Consider the following 7,898-nt stretch of genomic DNA (forward strand, 5'->3'; position numbering starts at 1 on the left):
AGAGAGAGAGAGAGAGAGAGAGAGAGAGAGAGAGAGAGAGAGAGAGAGATAATGAAAGAAAGAAAAGAAAAATAAACAAAGAAATGTATGGAACAAACCCATCTGAGATCTGAGGTCAGACATCAGAGGAAAGAGTCCTGAAATATGGAGGGACTATGGGGACATACAGAGCACTTGCTTCAGTGAGGTGGAAGCCACTGGATGCTAGATGCAGTTACAGGAACAAGAATTTTTGGTGAATTTTTGGAGGCTGATGACAAGCTAGGAAGACGGTGGAGGGCTTGCAGGAGCTGCTGTTAAGGAGAATTTATTCACCTTTTCTGTTGTGATAAAATACATTAATCAAGGGCCTAGACCGATAGCTCAGAGATTAGAAACACATGCAGAGAATCTGAGTTCAGTCCCTAGTACCTATATGGTGACTTACAACTGTCTGCAACTCCTGTTCCAGGGGATCTGATGCCCTTTTCTGACCTCTGTAGGCATCAAGCACACATGTTGTGCATATACATACATGCAGACAAAACACTACTATACATAAAATAAATTAATATAAAAAATACAAAACACTATGACCAAAGTAACTTATAGAAGGAAGAGGGTTTTTTTTTTTTTGGTGGTGTGCATGTTTATGTGTGTGTGTGTGTGGGGGGGAGGATTAAGTTCCAGAGAGATAAGAGTCTATTATAGTAGGGAGGTAAATAGTAGGCATGGTAACAAGAACAAGGAGCTAAGTGCTCAAATCTCCACTGCAAGAATAAAGTAGGGAGTGAACTGGAAGTGGCTTGAGGCTTTTCTCTCTCAAAGCCTTCCTCTAATGATGTACTTCCTCCAACAAGACCTCTCCAAACAGTATTACCAAGTGGGGTCCAAGAGTTCAAATATCTGAGCCTATGAGGACCATTCTCACTCAAATCATTACAGGGGACTTCCCACCTCTTTGCAGGATTATATTCTAAGAATACCACCAGACATTCACAAGGCTTGGGAAAGTCTGGAGAAGGCCTACTCCCTGACTGGAGGGAAAACAGCAATCATGTCACAGAAACCACCTAGACTATTCCCCTTCCAGGACAGAAGGCTGGAATTGCAAGGGGAAATGTAAGACTTTTGGTCTCTTTTTAAATTTTAATTTATGTACTATGTTTAAAGATTTATGTATACCTTGGCATGTGTGTGGTAGTCAAAGGACAGCACATGGGAGTTGGTTCTCTCTTTCAACCATGTGGGTCCTATGGACCAGATTTGGTGGCAAGCATCTTAATTGTGAGCCATCTTACCTCCACCACTACCACTCTAGCCCATCTCTTTTTTAAAAAGAGATTGGGTCTCACTGTGTTCTCAGGCTGCCTTTGAGCATCTGAGCTCAAGGGATCAACTGCCTCTACCTCTTGATTAACTGGGACTATTGACATTCATCACATTTCAGTCTGTGAATTGTTTGGGGTTCCACTTCCCAGTAGTATGGGAATCTTGATCACTTTAAGTTTTCAAGGAGTGAAGTGAGATATTTGGGAGTTCCTGACCCATAAGATGAGGTCCTGAAGTGTTAAGCCTGTGTCAGAGGATGTTAGCTCACTGAGATTTTTTCCCCTCTGTTGTAGACTATGAATTCCCTGGACCAACCATCACAGCATCAGATTACATGAAGCTGGGGTCAGAGTTGTGAGCTGCCTGATGTGGGTTCTGGGGACTGGACTCAGATCTTTTAGAAGAACAGAAGCACTCTGAACTACTGAGTCATCTCTTCAGCCTTTCACTCCCAAATTAATTTTTAAGTGTTTCTTTGCAGGGTGGTAAATGTGTAAGTCATTTTGGAAGTCCTTATTCCAAGTCATGAAGTCTCAAAGGCAAATGAGACAGCATTTCATAATATAGTGACTAGCTCACTCCATTTTTTCTTACTGTAACAAGCTATCAGAAACTTGGTAATTTACAAAGAATAGCTTATTTGGCTCATGATTTTAGAAGGTAGGAAGTCCAAAAGCATGAGATTGGCATCTGTTAAATATCCTGTGACGGCCTTCCTGCTATATCATGACATGGCTAAGGATATCACATGGCAAGAAAAACAAATATGCTACCTTGGGTCTCTCTTCCTCCTCTGAGAAAACCATGAATGCCATCATGGGGACCCACTCTCTCATGACTTCATCCAATTAGAATTACCTTCTAAAGGTCCCACCTCAAGACACTAAACACATGAATTTGGGAATTAAGTCTCCAATCTTTTTTTTTTTTTTTTTTTTTTTTTTTTTTTTTTTTTTTTTTTTTTTTGGTGGTAGTGCTGAGCTCATAGCTCTTACTATCTTGTAAAAGCTCTATTTGGAGATAGACATTACCATCCTTTGTCTTTGCTTCCTATTTCCATTCCTTCTAATTCCCAGCTTCAAGTCATCTCAATGGAAAGAAGCTACTCCATTGCCCCATTGCCTAGAATCTACCCCATCAGTCATGGAACAGTGTCACTCACTTTACTCACATCTAGGGTTGTTCTTCCCACCTCAATTACCTTAATCTAGACCTCCAGACATACATAGACTCTAACCAATCCCTTATACAGGGATGGATGCTCAGAGGCTTGTTTCTAAATGATCCTGAGTCCTTTAAAGATGACAATCAATATTAGATTTCACAAATGTATTTCATTATGGAATTTTCATACATAACATATGTACATAATGTATTTCCTTTTCTTAACCCTCTTTCACTCCTGTTGATCTTCTTCCTCATTTTAATTATTCTCCCTCTCTCTCTCTCTCTCTCTCTCTCTCTCTCTCTCTCTCTGTCTCTCTCTCTCTCGGTAGCAGTGGTGGTAGTGACCCACTGGCTTTCAGGGCATGGACATGAATTTGTTTACAGGAGTATGGGGACCTTACCAGTAGCTAAATCACTAATGTCTCTCCCTCCCCCATCAACCATTAACTATATATATAAAGCCTTGGATAAAGGGTGAGATGCCATCCATCCCTTTCCATGACCAAGTGTTGATAGGCCCAATCTTATGCTGATCTTGTACAGATATCCACAGGTGCTGTGCGTTCAACAGCCATATCGTGCCTGGAAATCAGCAATCCACACTTCTGTTTCTCCAGCTCTCACATTCTTTCTAAGTTAGCATTTCTGTTGCTATGGCAAAACACCAGGATCAAAAGCAACTTGGGAAGAAAGGGTTTATTTCAGCCTACCCTTCTACATCACAGTCCATCACTAAGGGAAGCCAGGACAGGCACTCACACAGGACAGGAACCTGGGGGAAGGAACCGAAGTAGAGTTCATGGAGGGTGCTGCTTATTGACTTGTTTTCATAGTTTACTCAGCCTACTTTTTATAGAACCCAACGGCATCTGCCCAGGGGTGGCATCACCTACAATGGTCTAGGCCATCCCATATCAATAGCTAACATTAAGAAAATGTCCTACAGGCCACTCTTTCTTTTTTAAAGATTTATTTGTTTGTTTGTTTGTTTGTTTATTATATGTAAGTACAGTGTAGCTATCTTCAGACACCCATATGAGGGCATCGGATCTCATTATGGATGGCTGCTGGGATTTGAACTCATGACCTCCAGAAGAGCAGTCAGTCCTCTTAACCACTGAGCAATCTCACCAGCGCCCCCTACAGGCCACTCTTTTTTTTTTTTTTAGGAATTTACAATTGTGGGCTACATTTATTGCCTCACATCTTCCTAGAATGTTAGGCAGATTCCCAACATGCAGACAAGGAAGGATGCAAAGAACCTATTCAGACCACATGGAAAATGTTAGCATTTAATTAACCCCTGGAGTGGCTTTTAAGCCACCAGAACACAGGCACCTCCAACATCCTTAATCTTCTCTTCAGCTCTTCTGCTGAAGGATTTGGCCTTCACGATGACAGGTTGCTTAGGGAGCTTTCCCTTGCCCAGAACTTTGTAGTAGCCAGATCGAACAACATCAATGACGGGAGCAGCTCCAGTCTTGTTTTTGGCTGCGTTGACCCGCGTCTGCTCGCTAACCAACGTCCATAATTTATCCAGGTTGACAGTTGGGCAGAAGCTCTGGTTTCTCTTCAAGTGGTAATGCCTCATACCAACTTTCCCGAAGTAACCTGGATGATATTTGTCAAAGTTGATCCTGTGGTGGTGCATGCCTCCAGCATTTCCGCGGCCTCCTGGGTGCTTGTGGTGCTTACCGATGCGGCCGTGACCATGGCTCACGTGGCCCCGGAGTTTCCGGGTCTTCCTCAGTCTGGATGGCATGGAGGTGGCAGAAAGGAAAGAGCCTACAGGCCACTCTTATGGAAGCATTTTCTCAATTGAGAGTCCCTTTTACCGATCAAAATGGCCTTGGGATGTCTCTGGCAGATGAGCTCTTGGCTGACCTTGAGGAGGCAGCAGAAGAAGAGGAAGGAGGAAGCTATGGAGAAGAAGAGGAGGAGCCAGCAATTGAAGAGGTACAGGAGGAGACACAGCTGGATCTTTCTGGAGATTCAGTCAAGAGCATTGCCAAGCTATGGGATAGCAAGATGTTTGCTGAGATCATGATGAAGATTGAGGAGTATATCAGCAAGCAAGCCAAAGCTTCCGAAATGATGGGACCAGTGGAAGCAGCCCCTGAGTACCGAGTCATTGTGGATGCCAACAACCTGACTGTGGAGATCGAAAACGAGCTAAACATTATCCATAAGTTCATCCGGGATAAATACTCGAAGAGATTTCCTGAGCTAGAATCCTTGGTGCCCAACGCTCTGGATTACATCCCCACAGTCAAGGAGCTCAGCAACAGTCTGGACAAGTGCAAGAACAATGAGAATCTCCAGCAGGTCCTGACCAACGCTACCATCATGGTTGTTAGTGTCACAGCCTCCACCACCCAGGGGCAGCAGCTGTCGGATGAGGAGCTAGAGCGGCTAGAGGAGGCCTGTGACATGGCCCTGGAGCTGAATGCCTCCAAGCAACGCATCTAGGAGTACGTGGAGTCCCGGATGTCCTTCATTGCACCCAACTTGTCCATCATCATTGGAGCATCCAGGGCTGCCAAGATCATGGGTGTGGCTGGAGGGCTGACCAGCCTAAGATGCCTGCCTGCAACATCATGCTGTTGGGAGCCCAGCGCAAGACACTGTCTGGCTTCTCTTCTACCTCCGTGCTGCGTCATACTGGCTACATCTACCACAGTGACATTGTGCAGTCTCTGCCCCCAGATCTCCAGCGGAAGGCAGCCCGCCTAGTGGCTGCCAAGTCTACACTGGCAGCTCGTGTGGACAGCTTCCATGAGAGCACAGAAGGGAAGGTGGGCTATGAACTAAAGGATGAGATTGAGGGCAAGTTTGACAAGTGTCAGGAGCCTCCACCCGTGAAACAAGTGAAGCCCCTGCCTGCGCCCCTTGTTGGGCAGCGGAAGAAGCGAGGGGGCCGAAGGTACCGCAAGATGAAGGAACGGCTAGGACTGACGGAGATCCGGAAGCAGGCGAACCGCATGAGCTTTGGAGAGATTGAGGAGGATGCCTATCAAGAAGACCTAGGCTTTAGCCTGGGCCATTTGGGCAAGTCAGGCAGTGGGCACTTGCGGCAGACACAGGTGAATGAGGCCACCAAGGCCAGGATCTCCAAGACATTGCAGCGGACCTTACAGAAACAGAGCGTGGTGTATGGTGGGAAGTCAACAATTCGTGACCGCTCCTCAGGGACTGCCTCCAGTGTGGCCTTCACTCCCCTCCAGGGTCTGGAGATTGTGAACCCACAAGCAGCTGAGAAAAGGTGACAGAAGCTAACCAGAAGTATTTTTCTAGCATGGCTGAGTTCCTCAAGGTCAAGGGTGAGAAAAGTGGCACCATGTCTACCTGAAGGGGCCCACAGCCCAGGTGGCCACCCACTGAAAGGACATAAAGGACTGGAGTGACAGATTTCCAGCCAGGAAGTTGTGGTGTAGTGAGGGAGCCTTCCATGCTCTGTCCTTGGCCCAAGGCCACAGCATCCGAGGAAAAGGATGAAGCACCTTAGCCTGTCTCCCCCAGCACCCGTGCCGCTGCCACCCCAAATGGACAGAGAGGTCTTCCTCACACTCAGCCTTTTTACACAGGGGGAAGGAAGTCCTTTTTTAGAATGAGTACAATTAAATGTGTAGTGTCGGGCTCTGAAAAAAAAAAAAAAAGAGAGTCCCTTTTACCAAATGACCCTAGGTTACGTCAAGTTGACATAAAACTAGCCAGGACACTGTTCCTTCTTTGATGTTTCTCTGAGCCTTAGAGAGGGTGATGGTCCATTTATAGCTGGGCATCCAGCAGCCGTTTATTTCAGTACTTTGACTAGTTCTGAGTCTGTGCAATCACTACTGACCACCATAAAACAAAAAACAAAACAACCTCTGATAAAGCTGACAGCATCATTAATCTACAAGCATAAACACAGTTATTTAAAAGGTGATTGACAGGCACATCATGTTCATTTAGCAAAGTAACAGCAGTAGCTTCTGCTGCACTAGGGCCTATGACACCCCATCCCCACCACCACCCCAGCCATGGGCTTTTGATCAAGTTTTCAGTATTAGACATGAATTCTTTCCTATGGAGCCAATCTCAGCAAAAGGGTCTTACTATCTAGTTCTGGTGGACAACTAACAACAGTGGCCTCAGGAGCCTCCCTAACAACTCCTAAGAAAGAGCCCACATTTGACACTGGGATTTCTGTTAAATACTCTATGGCTTTTGTGACTAGCTTTATCCACCCATGCAAGGAGACTTCTGCTCAAACTCTTTCTAAGCATTTTTATTTCTTGATTAGCTTATCAAGTATGAGAGATTTCCTTGTGGCTGTTTCACGTAGCATTAGCTTTGGTTACCATCCCCCACTCTACCCACTCCCCTTTGCTTGAACCTTTCCACTCCTGGTACCTTGCTTTCCACTTTCATATGACATGTGTTCACTACTCCCTCTTAAAGAATATTTTTCTCCTCTCATGGGTTCCTTTACAGTTTTCCGGGCTCTACACACACCCACTCCTACATAAAGGCACGTATCAAAGTCAGAAGCTAGGATCTACATATAAGAGAGAACATGTGGTGTTTGTCTTTCTGAGCCTGAATTACCTCACTTAATATAATCTTTCCCATCTGTTTTCCTCCAAATTTCATTTTACTTTATGGATCAATGAGATTCTTTTGTGGGCTGAGGATGTGGCTCAGTTGATACAGATCTTGCCTATCATGCACGAAGCTCTGGGTTTGATCTCCATCATCACATAAAACCAGAGCTGATGACACCTGCCTGTAACCCCAGCACTTGAGAGGTAAACATAGATGTGTCAAAAGTTCATGATCTTCCTTAGCTACATGTTGGCATAATGAGTTTCAGGCCAACTTGGGCTACGAAAGACGGTGCCTCAAAAAATTTCATTATGTATATATACCACATTTTCATTGGTTGGATTCATATTCTTGCTAATATAAATAGACCAGTGGTAAGTATTGATATACAAGTATGTCTATAAAATATAAAGTCCTTAGGGTACATGCCAAGAAGTGGTATGGCTGGGTCATATAGAATTTTTAGCTTTTGGAGAAAATTCCATGCTGGTTTCCATGATAGCTCTACCAGTTGGCAAGTTGGTGGCATAGTTGTGAGTTCCTCTATGCCCACATCCTCACTAGCATTTATTTCCTTGGTGTTGGCCATTGTGACTGGGGTGAGACAGGATCTCAAAGTAGTTTTAACTTGCCTGTCCTGATGACGATGGATACTGAACACTTAAAAAAAAAAACTATTTATTGCCCTCTTGTGTTTCTTCTGAGAACTCTCTGTTCAGTTCTTCATTCTTAACTGTTTTCCTTATAGTGTTGAGGTCTTTGGTGAAAAGGTCATATGTGCTAGCATACATCTGTAATTCTAGCACTTTAGAGGTAGAGGCAGGAGGATTGGG

The 7,898-nt window shown here is 44.6% G+C and overlaps 2 pseudogenes; one reads left to right on the forward strand and one right to left on the reverse strand.

Annotated features, from left to right (window-relative positions):
• Nucleotides 1–3,750: 3,750 nt before the first annotated feature.
• LOC114625392 lies at nucleotides 3,751–4,240 on the reverse strand (annotated as a pseudogene).
• An 81-nt stretch (nucleotides 4,241–4,321) lies between these two features.
• On the forward strand, nucleotides 4,322–5,988 carry LOC114625384 (annotated as a pseudogene).
• The last annotated feature ends 1,910 nt before the right edge of the window (nucleotides 5,989–7,898 follow it).

This window comes from Grammomys surdaster, unplaced genomic scaffold (genome assembly GCF_004785775.1).
Source record: "Grammomys surdaster isolate TR1022 unplaced genomic scaffold, NIH_TR_1.0 216, whole genome shotgun sequence".
NCBI lineage: Eukaryota > Metazoa > Chordata > Mammalia > Rodentia > Muridae > Grammomys > Grammomys surdaster.